The sequence below is a fragment of the Meriones unguiculatus genome, chromosome 14 (genome assembly GCF_030254825.1).
Source record: "Meriones unguiculatus strain TT.TT164.6M chromosome 14, Bangor_MerUng_6.1, whole genome shotgun sequence".
Taxonomy (NCBI): Eukaryota; Metazoa; Chordata; class Mammalia; order Rodentia; family Muridae; genus Meriones; species Meriones unguiculatus.
Genome location: NC_083361.1, coordinates 17,432,242 through 17,460,190, shown reverse-complemented (window position 1 = coordinate 17,460,190; position 27,949 = coordinate 17,432,242). Strand labels below are relative to the sequence as shown.

General features: G+C 46.1%; 1 long non-coding RNA gene across 1 annotated transcript; it reads right to left on the bottom strand.

Moving 5' to 3' along the window:
* Nucleotides 1–1,830: 1,830 nt before the first annotated feature.
* On the bottom strand, nt 1,831–6,049 carry LOC132647025 (uncharacterized). The gene is made up of 3 exons (XR_009585312.1): nt 5,697–6,049; nt 2,220–2,409; nt 1,831–2,028 (listed from the first exon to the last, which is right to left on the bottom strand). It is a non-coding gene; the product is annotated as an uncharacterized LOC132647025 (long non-coding RNA).
* Nucleotides 6,050–27,949: the final 21,900 nt, after the last annotated feature.

Genomic DNA, 27,949 nt, shown 5'->3' with positions numbered 1-27,949 from the left:
CACCAAAGCACATCCCAACACGGGTAAAAGTGTCTAACCGCTAGACACCTGACGTCACCGCGAAACCTGCAGGTGTCTCAATAGACTGGCGAGTACATCAGTCAGTCTTCTCTTTCTGCCAAGAGACACCATGACCAAGACAAGGTTTATAAAAGAAAGTATTTCATTGGAGCTGGCTTACAGTTGCAGAGGTTTAGTCCATTGCCATGTTAGGGAACACACGCAGGCACAGTGCTGGAGAACGAGCTGGGAGTTCCACATCTGGAACCACAGGCAGCAGGAAGAGGGAGCGAGCAGACTGGTTTGGGCTTTTGAACCCTCCCACCCCCAGTGACACGCTCCCTCTAACAAGGATATACCTACTCCAACAGGACCACGCCTCCTAATCCCCTTTTTAGTATTGCCTCTCTCTGATGCTCTTCCTCTTCCAGGAAGTTCGGTGGTTGTTCTTAGAGTAACACAAAGCACTTCTTACGGCTTATATAAGCTTGGGGAGGGAGGGCCCTAGGAACCTAGTCAGTTTCAGGAACTTCCTGAAACTATTTTGGGTTGTTTCCTCCCGATCTTAACAAGCTTCCCCGCAGGAAAAAGTATTGCACCTTCACTTGGAGCGGTGGATCCCCTTCACAGGAGTCGTGTATAAGATATTTACACTGTGATTCATAACAGTAGCAAAATTACAGTTGTGCAGTAGCAGCAAAATAATTTTATGGTTGGGGGTCACTGCCACATGCAGACCTGTATTAAAGGGGTGCAGCATTAGGAAGGTTGAAAACCACTGCCGTTAGAGCTTCCTGTTGTTTCACCTCCTTCTCACATCCTGTCTTAAAGAGTTTCCGCCTTAGATGGAAAGTCTTAATCTCAGAGGAAGCTGTTGCATAGCAGAGGTCAAGGATCCTCTGTGTCCAGAGCAAACATCATAAAGTATGGAATTTCCTGTCTCCACCAGCAGCTTTTATGCCAAGAGAGGTAGCAGCTTAGGTAAGGTTCAATGAGAGAGTCATTCCTCTACCTCTCCAGAATGGGGGACACACCTTCACCCTGAGAGAGGGGTACAGTGCTGAGAGCTAAGATTCTGGAGGCCTGCCCAGCCCCTCGCCAGCTGCAGCACTAAGGGAGAGTGGGATCTGCACCTTGCCTGGGCAGCACAGTAGAGCTGGTGCAGGTGAGCCATCCCCAAGAGCAGGAGAAGGAGAGGGCTGACCCTGCCCCTTGCCGGCTGCAGCGTTGGGTGAGCTACCCTGGGCAATAATGGAGAGCTCGCCCTGGTATTGTGGGTGTGGGACAGGTGGCAAGCTGACCAACTCAGCTACCCTGCATGCCCAGATCCAGGGCTGTGAGTTGGCCCACTACAGTATCAACCCTATCTATGAACTGCTTGGAGCACCTGAAGGAATCAGTCCTGCGGATCCAAAGCTGCAGGATCTCCATGCCACAGGGCAACAGCAGGGTATCTGAGAGGAGTCCCGATGAAGATCCAGTATTGGCAGTGTCGCAGAAGCCAGAGGCCTCAGACCAGATCAATATCTCCTTGCAATGAACATTAGCAAATAAAGGTGTGTGGATGAAAAGGCAGACTGTGGGACACACTGTGACACACTACGGCTTCCACAAAGAGATTAATTTTTTAAATTTTATTTTGGGGTTAGGCTGCAAGGGCGGAGGTCAGACACAAAGGGATGAAGATGAGTGGAACTGGGGTTCATGATGCGAAATTCACAAAGACTCAATAGAAAATTGAAAGAAAGAAAGAAAGAAAGAAAGAAAGAAAGAAAGAAAGAAAGAAAGAAAAATAGGTAGATAGATAGATAGATTCCGGAGGCCCTGGTTCATAGCCTGTCTCTGCCACCTCTTATATTAATTTTCTATTACTGTGATAAAAACACCATGACTAAGACAACTTACTGTAGGAAGGGTTTATTTGGACCTACAGTTGCAGAGGGCTAAGGGTCCGCTGTGATGGAGAAACATGGCCGCAGGCAGAAGGCATGATGCTATGCCCAGGATGCTGAGAGCTCACATCTTGAGCTACAAAAACAAAACAGTGAACAGGGATTAGTGCTAGTCTTTAAACTCTCAAAGCCGACGCCCGACGACCTGTTTCCTCCACAAACAGCCCCACCAACTGAGGACCAAGTGGCCAAATCCGTGAGGCGAGGCAGACATTCATATTCAAACCACCACATGGCAGGGAAGCATGATGGAAGGACTCGACTCACAGCAGCAGGACCTTGTAGCGGGTGCTGTTCCTATGTTGGCTGACCAGGAAACAGGAAGTGAGAATGGGAGGAGCCACAGAGAATATTCTCAGTGAACTGCTTCCACCAGTAAGGTCCTTCCGTCAGAAGCTTCCAAACATCTCCTCCAGAACAGTGCCGACAGCTGGGAATCACATGTCAAAGCATAGGCCTGGGGGGGAATTTAAACCAAACCGTAACAAACGCCTCCCGTGTCGTGAACCCTGGTGGTGGCGAGGGCACTGCAATCGACAATGACACTACTTCACGAAGATGCTGCTTGCTGGTGACTCTTCCCCTTGAAAGGTCTTCATGTGTAACTTTTTCTTATTAGACTCAGGATCACAGTATTTTCAACCTTGTGGACCACTCGTTCCTGTCATATACATTCAAATAGGTCATCATAGAACAAAACCAGACAAAGACAACTTGCAGATAAGTGGGAAGTGGGCGTGGCTGTGTGTCCGTGAAACTTAATGGACACCCAAGCTGGAATTTTGTTTTGTTTTTCTGAGACAAAGAGTTTCTCTATGGAGCCCTGGCTGTTCTGGAACTCACTAGGTAGACCAGGCTGGCCACAAAAATCCACCTGCCTCTGCCTCTCGAATGCTGGGATTAAAGGTGTACACCACCACTGCCACTCAGCTACAAACTGGAGTTTCGTGTAGTTTTCCTATGTTGTAGAACAGTATGCTTCTGTTAATTCTTTTTACTTTTTACTTTTTAATTTGTTTTTATTTTTCTTTTCTTTTTTCCCATTTTAATTTTTAAATTAAAAAAGAGTTTTTCATTTTGTTGTTGTCTTAATGTTTTGGGTTTTTTTTCTTTCAATATTGGAAGACAAGAGAAAAACCATTCTTAGTCTGTGGGACACACAAAAACAGGCATACATGTGACCTGTGTATGCTACTCCTGGCCATTTACCCCAAGGATTCTAAGTCGATATACCACAGCGATACTTACACATTCATGCTTCTTATGTCACATTCATGTTTATCATATTTACCCACAAACACCAGAAAATGGAACCAGCTTATGTGTCCATCAACAGATAAATGGATAGAGAAAATATGATACATTCACACAACAGAGTTCTGTTCAGCCATAAAGAAGAGTGAAAGGGTGCATTTGCAGGAGGATGAATGGAACTGGAGCTCATTACGTGACATAAACTAGACACCGAATGACAAACCACGTCTCCTCTTGTGTGTCAGATTTAAATTTAAAATTTCATATGTATATGTATTTTGTTTTGTAGGAAAAGATCTGTAGGGACATTGGACATTGGAGAGAGTAGTGGGTTACCTGGTGCTGGTTAGTTTTTTGGCAGCTTGACACAAGCTAGAGTGGTCTAGGAAGAGGGAACTTCTGTTGAGAACATGGGCTGTGGTATAGTTGATTGATTCATGATGGATGTGGGAGGTCCCGGATGTGGGAGGTCACACTGGGCTGTGGTATAGTTGATTGATTCATGATGGATGTGGGAGGTCCCAGATGTGGGAGGTGCTTACCATGGACAGCGCCATCCCCAGGCAGGTTGTCCTGAGTTGCTTAAGAAAGGAGGTTGAGCAAGCTATAGGGAACAAGGTAGTAAACAGCATTCCTCCTTGATCTGCTTCAGTGCCTGCCTCTAGGTTCCTGCCTTGGCTTCCTTCCGGGAAGGACTGTGATCAGGGACCTATAAGCCAAGTAAACCCTTTCCTCCCCAAGTTGCTTTTGGTCAGGGTGTTCACCACAGCAATAGGAAGCAAACTTAAAACGTACATGCAATAAGAAAGCATGTAATAGGGTTTTAACTGGGATTGTTCTCCAAAGAAGAAATACAATGGTGGGAGGCAGTGAGGGAGAGAGGTGGGGCCATAGTGGAAGTTTTGGTTTCTTTAAAAACTCAGTTATGTTATATAAATATGTTTCGTTTTACTCCCAAGTGTGGGATTTTAGTTTGGGCTTTAGTTTGTCCATAGCTGATAATTGCCTCCTGAGGAGTGTGGCCTTTGCCAGCTGGTAATAGCCTGCCTCTGCAGCACGGAAAAGGGTGTGATCTAGGACTCTGAGGATATAAATAGTAGAGCCCAGAAAGAGGTGTGGCTGTTTGGAGCAGACAGATGGAGAGAAACATTTCCACGCAGCAGCTTGGAGGAGACTGCTTGCTGTGTTTGCTTTTGTCAGAGATTGGTATAGACCCCAAAGAACCCACAGACCCTAAACAGCCAGGAGAAGTAAAGGGGTCTGACGCCCCTCTCCCCACTAACCTTCTCTCCCTTACCTAGGATTAAAGAGTTGGTGGAAGGGGGGTGGAGGCAAAAGTACCCCAAATAAAATAGAGTTTAAAAAAACGAGCACAGCATGGGGGTGGGGAAGAAATGAGAACAAAGAGCAACATGTCTGGATGACGATACCATGAGGAAACTCATTGCTTTATGTGTTAATCTAAAATAATAATTAAAAAAAATAGACAAATAACCTGCTGGGCACATTTCAGCATTCAGCCTGAAGGGGCTGGCCCCAGGTCCGTGGCGGGCATCCTGGTAGCGCATGTCAACTTGTCTTCAGTGCTGACATCGAGTCAGATGCAGGAACAAACCCCACCCCTGCCAATTAGGAATTAATCTCGCATGCTCCCTATGTGTTCAAGCCTTTTTGTTTCCTCAGCGCCTCTGGCTTCTCTTCACCTCTCCCAAGAAGCCAACTTGTTCCCACCTAGGGACTTCCAGAAGGATCCCCTCGTTCTGTACTGAAAGTTGTGTGTCCCTGGCATCATCTCCGTCTCTTTCTTGTTATACTTTCCATCCTCAATACAGTGTCTGTTATACAATAGGCACTCAATAACTGCACGTTGAATTTAACTCCGTAACGATCTTTCAGGGTAGTGAATCATCCGACAGTGGGGGTTGTAACTATACAATGAATTGTAGTTTGAGCACTGCAGAGTACCCTGGATTCTAGGTGCCACTCCCAACTATCTTAGGACCTTCTGAGGAGGGCCTCTGTCTCGGGGTGTCTGCTTCCTCACTGGTAAAAGCAGTATTATAACAGCGATTGCTATGGGGGCTGAAGGAGTTAATAAATCTAAAGTAGGTAGAACCTGGCATACAACAGACGCAATGTTTAGTCATTGTCAGAGTTCGGTTGCCAGCTGTGAGAGTCTGAGAAGGTCTGAAATTGAAGTACAAAATGGCTTCTTCCCCCCCCATCCCCAGGCTCATGTTGCCCCAGGGACACTGCTTGGGTCAAGTAACCTCTCACTCAGCCCTTGATGTCGAGAGTACTTGGAAGAGAGGCCACTAGAAGTTTCTAGAGAAAACTGGGGCCTCAGTGGCTGGCAGATGAGGCTACTGTGGCTTGGTGGGGGTTAAGTCCAAGCCGAGTGTGTTTATTTTCCCCTCTGTCTGGAAAAAGGCCTCTCTGGTCTCCATGGCAACATGATTTCCTGTCCTGGTTTTCCCTTGGAGGAGTTACCTGCTAAATCCAGAGGCTGAATACAGGGTGGAGGCCAACATGGGGGCTGCTCTCTTCAGCCGCCTCCCCCACATAAGCCGAGTGGCTAGCCTGGCCAGGGGCCATGTCACAAGAGCCTTTGTTTATGAGTGCAGGCATCCAAGTTTGGGTGACGTCATGGAATCCAGTCTGGAATCCTTGCTACGCCCCATTTTCTTTCTTTCTTTCTTCCTTTTGGAGGGCTTTGTTACTGAGGCCGAGGACAGGCTCAGGCACAGTCTCCGGTTTGCTAAGACTGTTTTTGAATCCTCCTAGGCACAGGCCATACCCTGGGTCTGGAGACTTCCCTAGCAGTCATTCAGTTATCAGTCACCTAGTTCATTCAGCAAACATTTGCGCAGTGGGTTGAACACCAGGACTATTCTAGGGCTGAAGAAACAGATCCGAATAGCCTGGTCTTTTTCTCGTAAAGCAGCTGTAGCCTTAGTGAATGGAGGCGTGGGTAAATGACCAGACGCTGCAGCACGGTTGAGGCCTGGCTACAGGCCCCAGCAGTGGGACTACAGTGTACAGCAAAAATCTCTGACCCACCTACATTCTGACTTGGCCCCTAGACTCAGTAGCCTTAAGCAGATTCTGCCCTGAGCCCCGATCTCTCATCTATAAAATGGGGACAGTAATGGGGTAACCGAGTTGGGGGGCGGTAGATACAGCACAGTGATTAAGAGTCTTCGTTTTGCCATGAGTAGGCCCAGTTCTTAGCCCTCCACGGCCCAGCTGTGTGTCTTGTGGCAAGCTGCTTATCAACTGTCTGCCAGCGCCAGCGTTGCCTTCTTAACCTGGCATCCTGCCCTACTGTGGTGCTTAGCCCTTCTCCATGTTCCCATTGCCTCATGACCTCCTGCTAGCCTAGGGAAGGGATCTCCCGAAGAACTACAGGGTGGTAGGCAGGGAATCCTCAGCAAAGACCGGAGCGTCTATGTGATTAGCTTATTGTTATTATTATTTGTATTTTAATGGGTGCATGCGGTGTGTGTGCTGGGAGGGGTGGGCTGTTCACAAATGTACGCATGTGTGGAGGCCGTGAGTGTCATCTTCAGGAACCCTTATCTGCCTCCTTTGAGTGTCTTCTCAGTCTGGAGCTCACTGATTGGCCAGACTGGAATCTGCCTGTCTCTGCCTCCCCAGCCTGAGGTTATGGGAGGGGGCCACCACAGCAGGCGTTTTTACAGGGCTTCTGGGAGTCAAACCGAGGCCCTCTTGCTGAGCAGCAAGTGTCCTACCCCTGAGCCATCCTGTCAGTCCCCGCAATTACTTTTTCATGTCATTATTTGGGCTTTTGTTGTTAGGTCTGCTGAGGAGGGGTTGTGGTGTGTTTTGTTTTGCTGGAGATCCAGCTGGAGTCCCATGCTAAGCCATCCCTCTACCACTGAGATGAACTCCAGCCCCATTTATCTGTTTAATGCCTGTACCACCACCCTGCTTGATGTAAGAGGTCACATGCGCCTCAGCTTACCATCTTCTCTCTACCTCCAAGAGTATGTATGGAGGTGGAGATCAATGACGTGTGAATGATGGAATAAATGAAAGATGACGTCAGCCCTTTCTGGCAGCTCATGACTGTTATCTCAACATTTTGGGGGCTGAGGCAAGAGGCCTGCTGTGAGTTTGATGCCACAGTGGCCTACTTAATGAGTCCCAGGCCGGCCTAGCCTACAGTGCGAGACCCCGTCATAAAAACAAACGGGGAAAAAATGAGGAAGTCAAACTTGTTCTTTCATCATTTGATTGTGACCTTTTAAGCATAATTTTAGGAAAGACTCAGTAGCCTGTTACCTCAAGCTCCAGTTACATAGAGCTAAGAGGCCATGCTGTTATAGACGATTCAGCTTTCTTGAACAGATCCTTTTCTCTCCTGTCCGACAGAACCTTCCTTATATATTCAGTTATATATATTCCAAACAACACTTTTCCAACACTTCTCTTTGAAAGAGAAAGTGTAAGGGGTATGCTGCTGTTTCTTCAATACCTCTTCTACCTCCTTTTCATCATTCAAGGCATTGGTCCCTGGCTCCAGGGAAGCAGGACACTACAGACCTGACACAAACCCAGGAACATTTCATGTTACTGTGTCAACGGCCAATTAAGAAATCCAGACCTTAGCTGGGTGTGCTGGCATAGGCCTTTTTTTAGTCCCAGAACTTGGGAGACAGAGGCAGGTGGATCTCTGCATTGGAGCCCAGCCTAGTCTACAAAGTGAGTTCTGCAACAGCCAGGGCTGTTACACAAAGAAACTCTGTAAATTAAATAAATAAATAAATAAATAAATAAATAAATAAATAAAGACAAAGACAGAAAAAAAAGAAGGAAGGAAGGGAGGGAGGAAAGAAGGAAGGAAGGGAAGAAGGAGGGGAGGGAAAGAAGGTGGTTGAATTATCACTAGTCACTTAAAAGATGAGTCTCTTGGCTTGTCTGTGAGAGGCTTTCTTTCTTTTTTCCTTCCTTCCTTCCTTCCTTCCTTCCTTCCTTCCTTCTTTCCTTTCTTTTTCTTTTCTTTTTTTCTTTTTTTTAAGTTTTTCATGACAGGGGTTTTCTATGTAAGTTGGCTGTCCTAGACTTGCTCTGTAGACCAAGCTGGGCTAGAATCCAGAGATCCACTTGCCTCTGCCTCCCAAGGGCGGGTGCTACCACCATCCGGCTGTGGGAGGGTGTTCTCGATTAGGTTAACTGAGATGGGAAGACCTACCCCTTTTGGTGGCACCGTCCCAGTCATGAGCGGAAAAGGAGAAAACACGCTGAGTGCCAGCACTCATTTCCTGCTGATTCCTGATATTGAAAGCAATGGGACCTGCAGGCCTCAAGCACCTGCCTCCATGACTTCACCGACACAACAGTGTGCTCTGCTCTGCACGCTGTAAGTAACGAATGCAGGAGTGCAATGAACAAATTCAGCCCAACGAGGTCCAGAGGGAATCAGACGAAGACTTATGATAAGCCTTGAAGAGAGCCTCAAGATGTGCTGGCCTTGAGGAGTCGGTACGTGGCCCAGTGGTAGGACATTTGCCTAGCATTCCCAAGGCCTGGAGTTCAATCCTCAGTGTTGAAAGAAGAAATGTTAGTCCCCTATCTTTGGATACTGTGGAGGAAAGTCATGAGGCCTGCATTTACTTCCCCCTCTGGACCTCAGAAAGAATCTATGGAGAGCCGAGCCGCTGGGGCAAGCGAGACTTACTGTCGCCTCTATATCAGTATGCCTTACGGCATCTAAGCCAGTTGGGAAAAAAATGTTTTCTGGCCATTAAAATGCCCTGGTAAATCTTAAGTGATGTGAACATGTCAGTAGGACCTGGATAGAGAGCTGGCACCCAAGCAAGTTTTAAGAGATGGCAACCGATCTCCCTAAGTGGCAGGATGGGGCCCAGTGCTTCAGAAAGCCCTCTGGTAGCAGTGAAGAAGCGGACAGGCTTCAGGACGACAGGCAGGACCACGCTGTGGGTGGATGTGCGGTACAGACGTGGTCAGGGTGGATGAGGAGAGGAGGCATCCGTACCCAGAAGACAAAATGTGTGCACACTGCCCTGACCAGCAAGGGGGTGTGATGCGTCTGAGGCAGAAAGATCACGTGAACCAAAGCACCACCAAAGCAGGACCTCCCCACATTTGTTGCACGTGGTTGAGAACCTGATTCCGGATCCCCAAAGCCCACATAAAGCCAGATTTGATGGCATGCAACTACCTCAGCGCTTCTGTAAAATGGGAGCTGGAGACAGGAGCATCACTGGCCAGCTAGCCTGGCACCTGTGGCAGCGAAGGATGAGGAAGCCATCTCAAAGGCAGGGGAAGGCGAGCACCAGCACCTGAGGTGGTTCCTGTGGCACACCCGCCCGTGCACACACAAAGATGAAAGTTAATTAAAATTAGAGAGACAGAATGGGATTCTCCCTCTCACTCCAGTTGTTGTCTGTGGGCCCAGAGAAGTTAGTGTTGTCTGTTCTTTCATTTGTTCAGGGGTTTTCTATGGAATACTGTGCTGGCACTAGGCATTGCTAGATACTAGCAATGAATAAGACAGGTACAGAAGCTGCTTTTCCCAAGCTCACAGGTCAGTGGAGGAGCAAACAGTGAACAGGATGAATAAGTACGTTTACCAAGTTGGCTGAGTGTTGAGACATCATGAAGAAAAAGCTTTGAAGGGAGGAAGGAGAGATGATGAAGTACAGGAAAGTATTCAACCAAAAGTTTGCAATCTGTGGCCTTCATAAGGAGACTTTTTTCCTTGAACAAAATCGTTTACAAACGGTCACTTTCCACATCCTAACAAACACACACACAACTGCTTTTTCTTTAAACTGAGGGTGTTCTCATCGTACAGTCCTAGGCTGACCTTGAACTCTCAGTCTTCCTCCATCTGCTTTCCCAGTGGGGTGTGCACCATCATGTCCTGCTTTTTTAAAAAATCACCACTAGGGTTAAAATAACCCCTCTACATAAAACAGAAGAAAACAAAACAAAACACAAAACCAAAGCATTGGTCAATCTGTTTACAAATACTACTTTGTTTACTCTCCATTCGATGGAAAAGTGAATCAAAAATCTGTGATGGACCGTTAGCCAATTAAGATGTCACAGTGGTAAGCCATCATAGTGAAAGCATGTTTTTAACTCCAGCATTTGGGAGGCAGAGGCAGGGGAATCTCTGTGGGTTTGAGGCTAGCCTGGTTTACAGAGTTCCAGGACAGCCAGAACTACATAGTGAGACCTTGTCTTTAAAAAAAAAAGGTCCAATGGCTTCAGGTCAGGACTTCAGAACTCCCATCTACTCAATACACCAAAATCTTGGGGTGGGGGCGGGGGGTGTTGTTGCTTGAGACAGATGTTGTGCAGCAAAGGATGATGACCTTGAACTTGTGATTAGAAATGTGTAGGGCACCGCACCTGTTTGGATACAGTGCTGGAGAGCAAACCATGGCGTTGCTCATGCTAGGAAAGCACTCTACCAATGGAGCTGTGTCACCGGCCTCCTTGCTTTGTCTTGTCTGTACAAAGCCCCACACCAAATGAATTTCCTTGAAGGCTATGTTTGGTTAGGTGAGTGAAATCTTTCCAACGTGTCCCAAGAGAGAAGAGGCCTTAGGAGGGCGAAGGGGGGTAAGCCTGCCTGCAGGACCCAGCTAGTCTTGCTGCCATTCTTCCTGACTAGTGCCCACTCCGTGCCTGCTCTACCTTCCAGTCTCCAAGGGAGGACAGACTACCTGGAGTTTGTTGGAAACCTGGTGTTTTGGTTTGGTTTTCTAGTGCTGTGACAACACTGACTAAAAAAACAACTTTGGGAGAAAAAGGTTTATTATGCTTACATACCCTGCTCACAGTCCATCCTGGAGGGAAGTCAGGGCAGGAACCCAGAAGACAGGACCTGAAGTAGGAGCCATGGCAGAACACTGCTGACTAGCCTGCTCCACATGGCTTGCTCAGCCTGTTTTCTTAACACATCCCAGGACCACCAGCCCAGGGGTGGCACTGCCCACAGGGGGCAGGAGCTTTCCACATCAGCCATCAATTAAGAAAGCAACCCTACAAATACGTCTACTGTCCAGTCTGAGGCTCCCTCTTTCCAGATGACCCCAGCTTGTATCAAGTTGACAAAAACCTAACTAGAATACCTGGAACAAACCTAGAAAGATGAACTTTTGGGCTACTTTAAGTGACTAGTCAACCACATTGAAGAAGACCTGGCTCCTTCCCATGCAAAAGAAACCATGGAGCGATGGAGATCCATGGTAGGGTTCCTTCCAACAGTTAAAAAGTAAGGAAGGCTGGAGAATGCCACACAGTGGGGAGAACGTGCCCAAGGCCCTGGTTTCATTCTGAGCACTGCCTTCCCCACTCCCTAAAATAGTAAAGCAGACAGACTCATTCCTGTCCTGGCCTATATGATAACTTATTAAATGATATTTAAAAAAAAAAAAGACTAAATATATCTGGGCACAGGGGTCTTTTCTAAGACTGACACTCCACCAAGGACCATGTATGGATATAACCTAGAACCTTTGCTCAGATGAAGCCCGTGGTAGCTCAGTAACCAGTTGGTTTCCCATAGTGTGGAGAACAGGGATTATTTCTGACAGGAATTCAATGGCAGGCTCTTTGACCTCCCCACCCCCCAAGGGAGGAGCAGTCCTGCTCTGCCACAGAGGAGGACTTTGCAGCCAGTCCTGAAGATACCTGATAAAACAGGGTCAGATGAAAGGGGAGGAGATCCTCCCCAATCAGTGGACTTGGAAAGGGGCAGAGAGAAGCTGAGGGAGGGAGAGAGGATTTGGGAGGGAATGAGGGAGGGGGATACAGCTGGGATACAGAGTTAATAAAATGTAACTAATAATAAAATTAAATTAAATTTAATTTAAAAAAGACTAAATAAAATAACTTGTTAATTATTTTAGAGTTGGCACACATCAGTGTATATACAAATAAATAATGAATAAATAAATGACTTACTTTTGTATATAACACACACATTCTCCTTTAAAAACTTAAAACTTAAGATAGTTAGGCTGGCCTTGAGTTTATAAAAATCTTCCTGCCTTTGCCTCCTAAGTCCTGGAATTAAAAGTATATGCCACTATGTCCAGACTAAAGTCTCTTTTAATTGTCACCGCTACCCCTGTCCATCTCTTCTTGGCCCCTGGTGAATTTAGCATGTATCCTTTGATATATTTTCCTAAACATATCCTTTTCTTTAGGACTTATGTTGTGTGTACCTGGTGCACCTTAAATAAAATGTTAGCTAACAATACTGAAATTGGCACTCTTCATTTAAGATGCAGTCAGCCATTGATTATTCACACCTAACAAGGAGCTGGTCTGAGGGAGAACCCAGGAGAAAACGTATTTACCATGGTTATACGGCAGACATTGCATTAAACTGTTTGTCAGAAATCTTACATTTGGTCTCAGATTTGAGCCAAATCTTTACTTGCCCTGTGGCAAACTGGTAACATTGCCAACTGCAGCTTGCATAAAATAATGATAAATCTGAAAAGATAATTGTAGAGACAGTGGCCACCCAGGACCATCATTTCCTGAGATATTATTCTAAGTTGGTTCCTGGTAGATTCGTTCCTGCCTTCACCCTGGAAGTAAAACCACACCCCTCATTTTCTCACTAGAAGAGGTTTTGTTAACGAGTCAGGAAGTGGAAATTCGTGAACAGCCAAGCGTGGTATCACTCCCTGCAACCCCAGCACGTGGGAGGCAGAGGCAAAGGCAGGTGGATTACTGGAACCTCAAATCCAGCCTGGGCCACAAGCAAGTCCCAGGCTAACCAGGGATACACACTGAGACCCTGTTTCAAAATAATAAGAAAAGAAGGGAGGGGATGGGGAGAGGAAGGAAGGGGGGAGAAAAGAATGCTGGAATCTTCATTTCCAGCTTTGTTTTTAAAACATTATTTGTGGTGGGCCATAGATTGGGCTCTCTCGCTCTCTTGGAGTTCAAGGAGAGAAAGGGGGGAGGCAGGAGGAGGAAAAGGCAAGGAAGGGGAAGAGCTCCAGAGTTAGAGACAGGCAGATCCAGGGAGAACAAATCACCCACCTTTTACAACCTGCTGGGCAGCAGCCAGCTTCGTAGAGAAATGAGCCCACGGTTGGGTATTTGAACTCGGGCCTGAGGCCCCCAGCTTAGCCTTGGCTTCTTGCCCAGGTGGGCACAACAACAGCCAAGCCACTTATCTTCCAAATACCAACACACGGATTCAGATAGTGATCTGAAATGTAGCGATCAAGCATACCACCCAAGAGCCCTCTCGGAGCTGCAGCTTTGCAGGACCGCAGCTGTGACCCTCCTCAAGGACTCTTAGTTCACTCAGTTCACTGATGGCTGAGTAGACACAGCCAGCAGCACCTGCAACCCAAGCCCCAACACACACCATCCCTCGCACTTGCCTGCACTGGATCCTGCACTGAGCCCTCGACAAACAATCCTATCCTGCCGGCAACCATTTTCCACTTCTGTAGATAAAGAACCTGAGGCTCTCGAAAGTGAGCTCAGCAATAAGACTCAGGGGTGGGAAGAGGCTCCGCACCAAGGGTCCTCATCTCTGAAGCTGGGGCCGCAAATCACAGAAGCCCGGTGTAACTGCATCCATTAAATTGAGGGTATCAGAATACCAAATCTGTGTGGGCGCATGGGTTACACAGAGTGGGAAACCTTTTCATTTTGTTTCTCCATTCTGTCTTTTCATGAGTGGCTGAGTTTCCAGTAATGTTGTGTTAATCAGGAACAGTTCCTGAAGCTTCAGATATTTTTTTGGATATCCAAGTCTGCTTCTCTAGTGTCTCAAGTAAAAGTACATGGTTGAGCCCACTCTTCCTCCTCCTCCTCTACCTTCTCCTTCTCTTCCTCCTCTTCTTCTTCTTTAAATAGAGTCTCCTGTGTTGCCCAGCCTGGCCCGGCACTCACCGAGATCTGCCTGTCTTAGCCTCTGGTGATTGAGCTGATGGCTCATTTGGTCATGTCACAAACCTGAGCTGATTACTGGCTCCTAGGGAAAGAGTACACTGGCTGGCTCAGGCTCTGTCATAGGCGTCCCCCTGATCTTTTCATTAAACGAGTTTGTCCAAGTTTTTGGCATCACCAAAGAGAAAGTGGAGTACCTTCCCTGGCCACTGATGGTGGGGAAGGAAAACCTGCATTACTCTCCCGAACCAGGGTTTGAGAGGCTTCCTGTAGAAGAATTTGTGCTAAAGGTGTTTATTTAGCTAGAAGATGATGAGCCAGGAATGGGGGTTGATTCCGAGATCAGCACTCAAATGATTCCCCTCCATCCCAGCATGCAAGCCTGAGCGTTAGAGGTGGGAAGATGCTGTTTTAGTGACCCTGTCATCTTGAGGTATGTGCATGGCTCTAGGAATGAGCACAGGCTGTGCCTAATTTTATTAGTTGTTTGCCTAATGTCCATTTTTCTTATTCTCTGCCATGTGTTTGGGGCAAACTAGCCAAGTTAAACATTCTCTTGTTCTTTTATTGAGCCTTGGGATGGGAGCTGGCTTTGTTTCAGATATCTGGGCATAAAGTACACCGTTGTGTTAAATGGGCCACTCACTTGTTCTTGTCTTTTCTCTACCCGTCGCTTCTTTGTGCCCTGGTCGTGAGCTCGAAGGCTGGAGCTTAGGCAGTCGTTTTGAGATTATGAGAATTGCAGGCACCTAGGTCCTGATGACATTTAAAATGTTGAAGCAATGGAAGAAAACTACTTATGTCTGGACAACTTTAGGCATCTTTTTAGGAAGTGCTTTAGAATTAAGTATTCCATTGTGCGCTCACAGATGATATTTGTGTGTGAATGTGAGTGTGTGTGTGCCACTGTGTGTGTGTGTGTGTGTTGAAGTCAGAGAACAGTTTCTGGGAGTCAGTTCTCTCTTTCCAGCATTTTTCCATGGATAGAACTCAAGCCATTAGACCTAGGTAGTGAGCTCTTTATCTCTGCGCCCCGTCTTACCAGCCTTACATTTCTTTTTACTGACCCTCTTTAGATCCTTTATGGGTACACTTGTTTCTCCCTTTGCCTCGTTACACAGATTTGTGAGAAAGAGAAATCCTCTTTGTTTAGGATCTCATAGGGTGAAATGTGGTCCGCGGACCTGCAACTGCAGCACCCAGAAACTTGCCTGAGATGCAGCTTTGGGCTGGTCCCACATCCCAGACAGAGCCCATAAGCTCCCCAGTGACCTTATAATGGCATCCAAGTGTGAAGGATGGGAGGTTCACAGGAGCAGTTCAGCAGTAACAGTGCTTGCTGCTCAGGCGTGAGGACCTGAGTTTGGACCCCAGCGCTCATGTGAAGACCTGTAATCTCAGCACTGTGGTAGAGGGGTGTCCCTGGCCAGTAGCCAAACTGGCAATCCTCAGGTTTCACTAGGAGACCCTGACTCAAAAACAGAGCAAATTCCAGGATAGCCTAGGCTACACTGAGAAACCTTGTCTCTAAAAACCAAAATCATCATCGTTGTCAGTATCATCATTTTAAAGCATGGAGACTCATGGGTTTAGTAGCTGCAAACTGTGGCTGAAGGCCACCTAACAGATGCAAAGATGTCTGACTCCACCATATTGGCTTAAGTGACATCTGTGGTACCATTAGCCGTGATGGCTTGAGTCAGAAATGTGCCCGTGCTCGTGCACTTGAACACTTTGCTCTGCCCTGGTGGTGCTTCTTGGAGAGGTCATGAAAACTTTGAGGGCAGAACTTTAAAGGTTAGAGGCTAGCCCACTCCTGGCCTGAGCCCTCTGCTTCCTCTCTGCCACCTCTATGTGACCAGCTAAAACTCTCCTCCACACCACACGGATGAAGCCGCCACAGCTTCTCCAGTCTCCTCGCTTTCCCTGACATCACAGACTGGAATTCCCTGAAATGCGAGCCAAGCAAAGTAAACTCCTTTCGGGTGTCTTGTCACAGCGATGGGAAAAGTAACGGATGTAACTGGGCTAGCTCACTGTAGCCAGCCATAGCAACAGAAGACAACCAGTGGGTCAGCCAGGAAGAATAGCATGCAGAGAGGAAGTTCCTATACGTATTTACTATGTCCCAAGTGCTGTTAGAAGCCCTGTGCCAGCTGCTTATTTAATCTCCATGGCGACCGTGTGACTCATTCCATAGATGAGTAAGCCAAGGCACAGAAAGGGCAAGTTACAGAGCTGATAAGTTACAGAGCCAAGACTAGAAGCCATACTGAGTCTATGCTGTCTTCCTTGAGCTCGCCTCGGTCGCTGGGGAGAGTTTAAAAGAACCTAAGAGCCTGCAGAGAGAGAGTATGGGTCAGATAAGAGTTCACGTTTCTGTTTCACCTTCAATCAGTGAGGCTTGGGAAGCCAGAGTTAAACATCCCTCGATCCTAAACCTCATCCCATCAACACATGTTTGAGTACCTTGTGGGAATGTACAGTGAACTGGGGAGTACAAAAGCAAGAGCCTTCTTCTGCCTTTGCAGACGAGGCAGGGCTGGGGAGCTGGGAGGTAGACAGGGAAAGACCTCATACACGATGAATGAGTCCTAGGAGGAAGCTTGTAGAGTAGAGAAAATCCACAGGAGCACAGACAAGAGACACTAATCCTGTGTGCTTCCAAGAAGAAAGATGCTGGAAGAGACCAGAAGGGAGAAACTCTTCTTTATACAGTGTGCAGCTGTGCTGGGGCTTGCTGAGGGAGTGCTAACAAATCAGAAATGGGCTTTCTTTCTTTTTCTTTCCTGTCCTTCCTTCCTTCCTTCTTTTTTTTTTTTATTTTTTTAAGGCAGGGTTTGTATGTAGCCTTTACTATCTGGGAACTCTGTGGACCAGGCTGACCTGGACCTCCAAGAGATCGACATGCTTCTGCCTCCCAAGTGCTGGGATTAAAGGCATGCACCACCACAGCCTGGCTGGAAACCATTTCTTATAGCCAGCCCTCAGGAGTGGGTTTTATAATCTTGCGTTTTGCGGGTAAGGAAACTGAAGCTCAGAAAGGCTTAGCAACAAGCCAGACACTCTTGTGCCCAGGCAAGCTCGGCAGCTGACGCAGGTTCTGAGTCCAGATCTGAGGCAAAGGCTGTGTTGTTCCTTCCACATGCCAACCCACCCCTTGCTGCCAGGCACCCTGGGCTGTCTGTGCCTAGATAACAATGCCGGCAACAATGCCAGTGTTGGGTGGCAGTCATAGCCCTGAGGGTTTCGTTGCATTTGCCTCTTCCTCTTCCTGTTCTGAGCTCCAGTTGATCTGGATCACCACAGTGAAGGTACTGTGATTGTGCTCTGTGAGAAGGTCCAGGATGAGTGGCTGCTCCCCTTGCCTAGCTGGCTGCTTTAAATCAGTAAGAAGCTAGACAAGATCCTATCTAAGCACGACCACCCCGGATCCCTGACCCTATTCCTCTGTGTGTTGTCTACCAGCTATCATGCTAAATATCTCAGCGTGAGTGGGTCCTTATCATGCCTAGGCCAACAGATTTCTCTGTGTTTTGGATCTTTCACTGGTTTTGTTTTTGTTTTGAGACAGTGTTTCTTTGTGTAGCCCTGGCTGTTCTGGATCTCGTTCTGTATACCAGGCTGGACTGGAACTCACAGAGATCCACCTGCCTCTGTGTCCCAGGTGCTGGGATTAAAAGCATGTGCCGCTACTGACTGGCTCTTTCACTGCTTCGATGCAAGGAAATCGTGATTTCTGCTGGAGCCAGCCCAGACTGAATTAATGAATGCATAGGGTATAGAACTAGGGAGGTGGACTTGAGTTGGCCCTCACCAGAGAAGAACATTGAGTTCTGGGAGGAAGGGTGCCAAAAGGCGGCCGGTCCTCAGGAGGGTGTCCAGAGAGTGAAAGGCTCACAGCCAAAATGAATGAGTAACAGTGAAAGCATTTGGGGTTGTCTGGCCTGCCTCGGATGACTCAGGAGGAGATAGCTCTGGAACAGCTCTTGCTCGCTGGCCCCTGCACAATCCATTTTCTTATTTGTAGCCGAGGTTTCAGCGTGCCTCTCTCAACCCTGCCTAACTCTCCTAACTTTCCTCCTTCGGACTCAGGGACCCAGGGACCTGCTAGCTCCTCTCTCATTTGTCACTGTCTTTCCTTATTGAGGCAAGCAAGAAGAAGCAAGATGCTGTGCTCTGGATAACTGGTATCTAAACATCCTCCCGTCCATCGGTCCTTCTGCCTGGGCTTACAGAAGATGGCGAGGCACGGCTTCTGCCTGCGTCATCGCCATCCTACATCCATCTACCCCTCCTGCTCTGCTAGTGCTCTCCCCTCCTTCTGCAGAGAAGCTCAGATCTTGAGCTGATGAGGTTTAGTGAGGAATCAGGGCGATTGCCGCTAATCTTGAGGACCAGAGTTTAGAAAGAGAGGACCCATCTCTCAAAAATGCCCTCTGACCTCCACACACACACCATGGCATGCGCATGCCCACACACATACATATGACAGAATAAATGTAAAAAAAAAAACAAAACCATGTAAGAAGCTTAACTCTTTCCTGTCCTCTAGTAAACAGACCCAACCCACCCCTCTTCTCGACTGTTTTCCTATAATCCAGTAAAAGTTCATGCAGGTGGTGTTTGTTTGTTTGTTGATAGGGCTCGTGTGTAGCTCAGGTTAACCTGAAACTTGAAATCCTCCTGCTTTAGGCTCCTGGCACAGAGACTATCAGCATGTGTGATCTTGCCTAGCTCCATTCAAGCAATCTTTCTGTCTTCTTTCCTACATAGCTTTGTTAAATCCTTTTGATCATACCAGCGTAGCCCAACATTCCACTAAACAACGGCACAATGTTTGATTGCCGGTTCTGGCAATCGCTTCATTGAAATATAATTCACAGACCCTAAAAATTTATGCATTTAAAAGTATGCAGTGCACGGGCTGGAGAGATGGCTCAGCGGTTAAGCTGCTCTTTCAGAGGACCCTAGTTCAATTCCCAGCACCCACATGGCAGCTCACAACTGTGTATAACTCCAGTTCCAGGCGACCTGGCACCCCCCCCACATACATGTAAGCAAGATAACAATGCACATAAATAAATAAATAAATAAATAAATAAATAAATAACTTTAAAAGTATGCAATGCAGTGGGTTTGGGGACAATCATAGAACCATGTACACAGTTTGAGAACATTGTCACTTCTGTCACTCTGTAATCTTCCAGTCTCTTACACCAGTCTCAGGTAGCCATTAATTTGCTTCCTGTCTCTATGGATTTGCCTGTTCAGAACAGTTCATGTAAGCGAAATGGAGAAATAACATGTGTTCTTTCCTGTCTGGCTTCTGTTTCACTTGGCAAAATGTTCCCAGGTTTTATCTTCATGATGGCATGGGCCAGTTGCTCACTGATTTTTAGGACAAATAACCTTCTTGAGCAGGAGGCGCACCTGCACACTCATCCCTGCCTTCCTCAGTTGATAGATGTTTGAGTTCTCTGTGCTCTGACTGCTAGGAAGAAAAGCACGATGCGCGTTTATGTGTCAGTTTTTGAACGCACACACATTTTCCTTTCTCTCTGGGAAGTACCCAGCATTGGTAAAGCCAAAGAGAGTTTAGTTTTGTCTTTTTGCAGACCTGCCATTCCCATTGGTAGGGCAGGAGGATTCCAGTTTCCCTACATTCTTGCCATCACTGCTGTTAACGGCATTATCATTATGCCTCCCTAGTGTCGGTCGTTAAATGAAAACTCACTGTTGCTTTGGTCTGTATCCCCATGATGAGTCTTATGCCGTCCATTTTAACTCAAAATGCTGAACATCTTTTGATGTTCATTAGCCGATCGCACGCCTTCCTCGCAGAAACACCACATAGATCCTTTGCACATTCAAAGCTTAGGCGTTGTGTGTGCGCTTGTTGTTGTGTTGGTTGGGTACTTGTGTACTTCCATGTGTTAGTCCCTTACTAAAAATGTGATTTGAAAATTTATTTTTTCTCCTAGTAAAGTGTTATGTTTTCATTTTATTAGTATTTCCTTTGATTCATCCACCATGACTTTGGATGATGTCCAACTCACCTTTCCATTGCTGTTGCTTGTGCTTTTTAAGTGTCATAGCTGAGGAATTATGCCAAGCCCGAGATCATGAAGATTTATGAGCCTGAGATTATAAAGATTCTTCCAGGTATTTTGTAGTTATTAGTGTTCCTTTCTAATCCTGCTTGAATTAATGTTTCAACAACAAAAGAAAACAAAAAAACATCGTTTGCCATAGGGATTGCCGTCATTATTTTACATTTGGACAATATTTGCTTGTCTGAAAAAAATACTCATTTCCAGGCAGGTGGTGGTGGCACAGGTCTTTAATCCCATGATTCGGGAGATAGAGACAAGCAAATCTCTGAGACTGAGGCCTAGATTACAGAGGGAGTTCCAGGACAGCATGGCTACACAGAAAAACGCTGTCTCAGAAAACAAACAAACAAAACATCAACGAAACCTTCCTTGCCTTTTGAATTGTTTTGATTTTCTTATTGCAATTAAATTGATCGAAAGTGTGAGATTGATTTGGGGACCATTACCTTCATTCCTTTGATTTGTTGTGATCATCCTTACAGCAGTCTCAAACTGCTAAATTAATGTATCTTCTTGGCAGCCAGGAGCCCTTCAGCTTTGTTACTGTGTGCTTGGGAAAGGGAGAGGGAGAGGGAGAGAGAAGGCGGTGAGGAGGGAAAGAGAAAAGGGAAAGAGGAGAGAGAAAGGAGAGAGAGAAAGAGAGAGCGCTTTGGAGATAGAACTCTGGGCTGTGTCACACTAATCAAGGTGTCTACCTCAGAGCTGTACCCCAACTTTGTTCTTTAACAAGCTTGTGTTATCAATTCTGGATCCATTGAATTTCCCCACCAGTTTAAGATCAACTTTTAATTCTCGAAAAGAATCCCACTGTGATTCTGATATAGATGGTACTGAATAAATTTGTGAAGTTTTATCTTCTTAACAACATACATGCACATACATATTCATGTATACCTCCCACACACATGAATGTGCACATACATTCACACATAGCATTTTGTTAGGAGAAAGAGAGAAGGACAAGGATCCCACAATCTTCTCTCAGGACATACCCCAGTGACAGGCTGCCCTCCCGTGAAGCCCCACTTCTTAAAGTTGCCTCATCTAGGGCTGGAAGGACGGCTCAGCAGTAAGGAACGTGCATTGTTCCTGCAGAAGACAGAGTTCAGTTCCAGGCACCCACATTGAGTGGCTGGGAACCACCTCTAACTGCAGCTCTAAGGGATCCGGTGAGGTCTTCTGCCTCTGTGGACACATATCCACATGCACAAATCCATACATGGCCACATACAGATACCTATAATTTAAAACAGGCTAAGCGTGTTTATGCGTTTTAAAGAAAGTTTCCACAACTCAGCAGTACCAACTCGGGGAGCAGTCACTGGGGGGACACTAAATAGCTAAACTATAGATTGACAGAAAATAATGCAGGTAATGGCTATGGGAACGAAAAACATGAACGGATAGCCTACCCCCATCTTGAATTGGGATGGGGGGGGACTTTGGAAGTAAGATCCCCAAACCTCACATGCTAAGAAGAAGCAAAAGTGAATGCATGAATTTAAAACAGCTACAGAATATTAAGGTATCTTAGGCCAAGTTAAAGGTAGGTAACACAGTGATTAAAAACACTGGATGTATGTAGCTCAGTGGTAGAGTGCTTAGCTAGCGTGCCTGACATCTAGGGCTCGATCCCCAGCATAATCATATAAAAAGTTGAATTTTTTAAAGATTAAAAAAAAAAGGTGCTTTACAGTCCATACTGCAAAGAGATAACTGCTTTATCATACAAAGCTCTTTTGTAATAAGAAATAGGAACTATCTGTAGGGAAATTTAGACTATTTATAAACACACATACACACACACACAGTATGAGTTGAGGGGTAAGGAATGGCTCATTAGGTGAAGAGCTTGCTGTGAGGGCATGAAGACAGGAGTTCAGATCCCCAACACCTATGTTCCTTCATTTTCCCCTTACTATTTCAAATCTTGACACCCTAAAGGCCACCATCTCACTCTTGGAAAGCTTAATTTGTGTGACTTCTTCACAATCAGATTCAGGCTGCACATCTTGGGCAGAAAAGACTCTGGAGTGATGTTATGTTTTTTCTGTTTTCTCTTTGTGTCCTCCCAGGGATCATGTGGGCTGGCCTCAGTGATGCTGGCTTTGAGCAGTTCATCGAGAGAGTACCCTGCCTCCACCCCCTCTTAGTTTATAAGCAATTTGTGGGAGGTATTTTAAAATTATGTAAACACCCGGTTTCTCATCAGAGTCTTTCTGAAACAGCTTTATTGATTCGCATATTTAAAGCGCACAATTTGATGAGTTTTGACATATGTCTACAGCTGTGAAACCATCACTACAATCAAGATAGCAAATCTATCTGTCGTCTCCCAACACTTCCCCCTTTCTTGTTATCCTTCCCTCTTATTTCCCCCCATACTCTTCCTATCTTCAGGCAATCACTGACGGCTTTCCTGAAAGAATGACTTATAGTTTCTGAAACTTTATATGTTGAATCGCCCAGTCATCATTGTCTTGCCCACCCCCTCTAACATGGCCCCTTTCAGCATGATAATCCTGAGATCCCTATATGTTGTGCCTATCAACAGCCTACCTCTTTGCTGGTGCATATTATCCTTTTGTGTAGAATTCATACTTTTCATGTCTTGATAGGGTTTGGTTGATTGATTGATTCACTGATTGAATGATGATTATTATTATTTTTACATTTTATTTCTCATTTTATTTTATTTATTTCTCATAGTTCTGGAGCTTGGGAAGGTCACTATCAAGGTGATTGAATGTCTGGCAAGGGTTGCTCCCTGCTTTCCCGGGGGCCATCTTAGTGCCATATCCTGGAACCAGGAAGCCATTGCAGCATTCTTCGTCCTCATTCATTAAGAACAACAAACAGAACAGTTCCCAGTTACCATTTGCCATTCCACAGAGGTCCAGGTGGCAGCATAGTGGCCTATGATGTTTCTTAAATTAGGGGAAAAAGTTGCATTGTGTCTTTAGATAGTTCATGTATTCCTTTGTCTCTCAGTCTCCCCCGACGCATGCATGTGCACTGGGGATCGGCTCCATTCTACACTTAAAGAATTCTTGTTATACTTTATTTACTTCTGTGTTGTGAGTGTGACTGAGTGCTCCCTCACTCCCCATGTGCCAGCGTGCACATATGGAAGTCTGGAGATCTAACATGTCAGCAGTGGCTGGACAAACTAAAACCATCAGAAAACACAGATACTTACATTATGGTTCATAATGGCAGCACAATTACAGTTATGAAGTAGCAACAACAATGATTTTGTGGTTGGGGTCACCACAGCATGAGGAAATGCATTAAAGGGTCGTCGAAGCATTAGGAAAGCTAAGAACTACTGCTCTCACCTGTGAACACTAGTCACATTGGCTTCTACAGACTCTGGACTCGGAGCCGTTCTGATAGGGTCCTCTTCTTGCACTACTGGGCACAGCGTGCCCCATTCTCCAGTGCTACTCTACAGTGGCTAGCAGAACGCATGTCATTTGTTCCTCACCTCTCACAGATCACTGTCCCCATTGCTTGAGGTCTACTGTTTTTAAAATCATTTATCTCAGAATTTTATCTGCTTATTTTCTTACTTCCTTCAGGAGAGAGGGGAAATGTTTTGGTTCATTTATCTTGGTTGGCATCTTCAAACTTTGAATGAATGAGTAGACTGTATATGAATATATGTATCTATTTATAGGCATACAATTTCCCATTATGTTGCTATAATCCCTTACCAGCATAATGCATTTTAATGTTCAAATTATCTTCAACTTGGTCAGGAGGCATAAGCATCGTTAATGTGAAATACTTAACACAGCATTTCTCTACCAAAGCCCTGTAAGACTGGGAGCGGAGGCAGGTAGCCTGGATTTCAAGACGAGGGGCATTATCAGAGAAAGGAGGGAACAGCAACTAATTACTTTGGCTGTTACTGTCTGAGGGACCTAGTCAAAAAAGGAGGTCCCCATGTGATCCTCACTAAAGCCATGAAGATGCCTAGTGGGTCCGATGGCAAGCCAGCGCACTGTTGAAAGAATGCTGTCGGCATTTGTAACCTAAAGCAAAGCAGCAGTTGAAGAGTCCAAGGGAAAGTCTAGAGGAAACCTGCTCCTGCCAGTAGTCCTGATGGTGACAGACAGCAGCCGGGCAGAAGGGTGAGGCTCCTTGACACACACTAAGGAAATGTTAGAGAAGGGGAGGTGACATTTGTTCTTCTTTGTTTACAAATATCTTTAGTTCAGTGTTTGGGCCTCCCGAGCACTAAGCTACATACTGGCTATCCAGCAAGCAAATGGGAAAAACTTTACTCTTCGAGACCTGGCAGGTCAGTGGTAGATGGATAACGTAAGTTGTCTCATGAAAACATGTGAGATTCCAATCCCAATTGCCCCAGGAGTTCTTTACCTAGGGCCGGGCGCTCACTTCAATAACAGGGAGCTAGAATGATGGCCATTTATTTCTCGTACTTGACTCACATCCGTATTCTGATGGGAATCAGAGAGTCTCAGGGAAGGTTTGCAAAGGAGGGAGCATGTGAACTTAGCTTTGAAGCCGAGTTTGTCAAGCAGACACAATGGAGAGGCAAGGTCTTCCATTCACATGGAACAGCGTGTTCAAGTCGCAGAGCCACTGAAAGACACAAAGAACTGGCCGTAGTTCAGTGTCCCTAGATCCTAAAATTGGGATTCTGAGAAATGGGGCAGGGCAGGCTCTTGAAGTCTTTTTATTTTATGTGAGGGGTTTCAGACGGTGTTCTACAGAATGCAGCTATTCAAGCATTTTTAGCCTTCAAGCCATTCAAGAGCATTTAGCCGCAGCGGGAGCTCATCAGATTTACTGACTAGAAAAGCCACTTTGGCGGCAATATGTATATTTAGATGGAGGAGATAAGCAGAGGATAGGAAGATAATTCATTCATTAACATGCATAACAAAAAATGTAACGCGTACTAGGCATTCAGCTACAGGTGGAGACGTGTGCCTTGCTCTCCCAAAGCTTCCCCCCAAAAAAGTCAGGAGACTCAAAGAATAAACAGATGGCAGAGAAGTTTCATTACAAATGCGATTAATTCGATGGAAAGTCCAGACAGCTTCAGAGTATTTGATTGGGAGCATGGAAGCCAGAGAAAGGAAGTGAAGGGATAATGAGAGTGTGAGTCTTTCCGGATCCAGAAGACAGGAGCCCTTTAGAAAGACTGTGCGCCTGAGGCAAGGTGAGAGGGAGAGGTGACGCAAGGCCATCACCGAGGGTGGTGTTGGGAAGGGGGGGTGGGTGATGAATCTGCTCCACTCGGGAGTCCAGAGCCCTCAGTGTCTTTGCGTTCTTTTATGGTGGACAGTAAGATGGCGATGGTGTTTTTATATAAAGTAAGAGCACCCAGGCTGCTGTGTGGGAATTTTCCCAACACACTGCAAACAGAGCGGGCATGCACACTGCTGGGGAGAGGGAGAGTGAGAGAGAGAGAGAGAGGAGAGAAAAAGAGAGGAGAGAGAGAGAGAGAGGTCATGACCCTTCACCCACTTGGGAATGCAAGTTGGGCACAGATTATTTTAGTTGTTTCTCCTACAGTTAAATATGCAGCAGTTCTGTTCTAGAGGTATGCTAGTCAGCTTTCTGCTTACTGTAACAAACACCTGAGATAATCTACTTAGAATGAAAAAGAAGGGTTTTGTTTTTTCCAGCTCACCATTTTGGAGGGTTTGGCCAGGTGTGATTTGTTAACCCCTTTGTTTATGAGTTTGAGGTTCAGAGTACACTACAGTAAAAGTGCAAGGCAGAGCAGAAACACCTTGCAGCTGAGAAGACCAAGGAAAAGGAACAGGGGTTTCCCACTCCTTGTCAAGGACACACCCTCGAAGACTTGAGGCACTTTCACTAGGCCGTACCACCGAGAGACTCCCAGTAGTGCCATGCTGGAGAAAAGCCTTTACCACATGGCCATTAGAGGACATTCATAACCCAAACTATAGCGCTAGGTATTCATCCGAGAGAAATGAAAACATGTCCGCTGTTGGGTTAAGTCTTCCTGGGGTGATGCAGATAAATGTCTACGCATCCCAGATCGAGCATCTGCCACAGACCAGAGTCATAGTGCCACCAAAGGTGAACCTAAGGGACCAAGTAGTTTATTGGGTTACTTAGAGGGATGTGGGTGAGGAGTCACTGGAGCAGGGATAGCGCAGAAGCAGCCACTTCACTGGCAAGCCCACCCCAGGCAGGACCAGCACTCCGGAGAGCTGCACCAGGAGCTTGCACAACGACCATACGCGGCTCCTTCGGTTAGAGAGTCTTCTCTGCTTCAATTGTCTGCTGCTGATAGAACCTCGGAGAAGAACCCCGTGAACCTTTCATGCTTCAGCTTTTCCCAGGCTTGTAAGTGGTGAGGACCTTCCTTCCCTCCTCCAGGAGGGAATGTTTCACTTCAGAGAAAACTGCCCCACAGGTGTCCACCAAATAATAATAGCACCCCCCCCCCAAACTAAAAACAATAACTGATCAATGGGAGGATGGTCAACTAACTGTGCTATATCTATCCAACGGAATATTAGCAACAAAGAAGGAAACAAATTCGGTACATGCAACAAGACAATGAATCTCAGATTTGTTCAGCTAGAGAACCCAGCCAGAAAAGGGTACACACTGTGTGACTCCATTTATATGAGCTTCTACAACGAGTGTACTGGTTTATGGTGATATAAAGTCATAAAAGTAGTGTTTTTGGTGACCAGTGTATGGGAGAGGGCTGTAGATAGGGACTGAGAAGAGACACAGGGGAATTTTCTTGAGTGATAGAACACTTTTAAAATATTGATTGTGGTTGTGGTTACATGAATATATTTGTCACTTTAAATGGGTGAATCATGCTTTGTGTAAAGTATAGCACCATAAGGAAAAAAAAAAGCGGGGGGCGGGGGGGAGGCTTGAGGGCAGGGACCCTGGAGTTTTCAGGGTGTGTTGGGTAGTGTCGGTGAGAAAAAAAAAAGAGGAAGAAAAAGGTAAAAAGATATTTCCAAAATAAACCGTCCTGCGTTACATTGAAAGATGGGAGGAAAAGTTAGAACTAACTATTGGGTCTTGGGGCTGGAGAGATGGCTCAGTGGTTAAGAGCACTGTCGGTTCTTCCAAAGGACCCAGGTTCAATTCCCAGCACCCACATAGCAGCTCACAACTGTCTGTTCCAGGTGATCTGACACCTTCACACCAATGCACATTAAATAAATTATATAGTTTAACTATTGGGTCTCTAGTTGGAACGGCTTAGGGACTGGTCCTGTTACTACTGACCTGTCACTTGGCTCTAACATGCTTACCCTGTTTCCCCCTCCCATCTTGATGATTCATCACTGGAGTGTCAGATTCCCCTGGGGTACACTCCTTGGCTCTTTTATGGTATCACAGAAATGTTCATGAATGAAGTGTGGTCCATGTCTTCAGCTTCAATCAGCTGCACACAGGAAACATTTAGGATGACACTGTATCTGTGCTGGATGCCCACACACTTTTGGTCATTATTTCCTTACTAATACAGCTTGATAGCTCTTTGTAGATATTTGCATTGTACTGGGTATTGTAGGCACTTCAGAGGTGATTTGACGTTAACGAGAAAATCAGAAGCGGTAGCACACATCTACATCTTTAATCTTGGCACTCGGGAGGCAGAGGCAGGAGGATCTCAGTGAGTTGGAGATCAACCTTGTCTTCATAGAGAAGTCACATATGTAG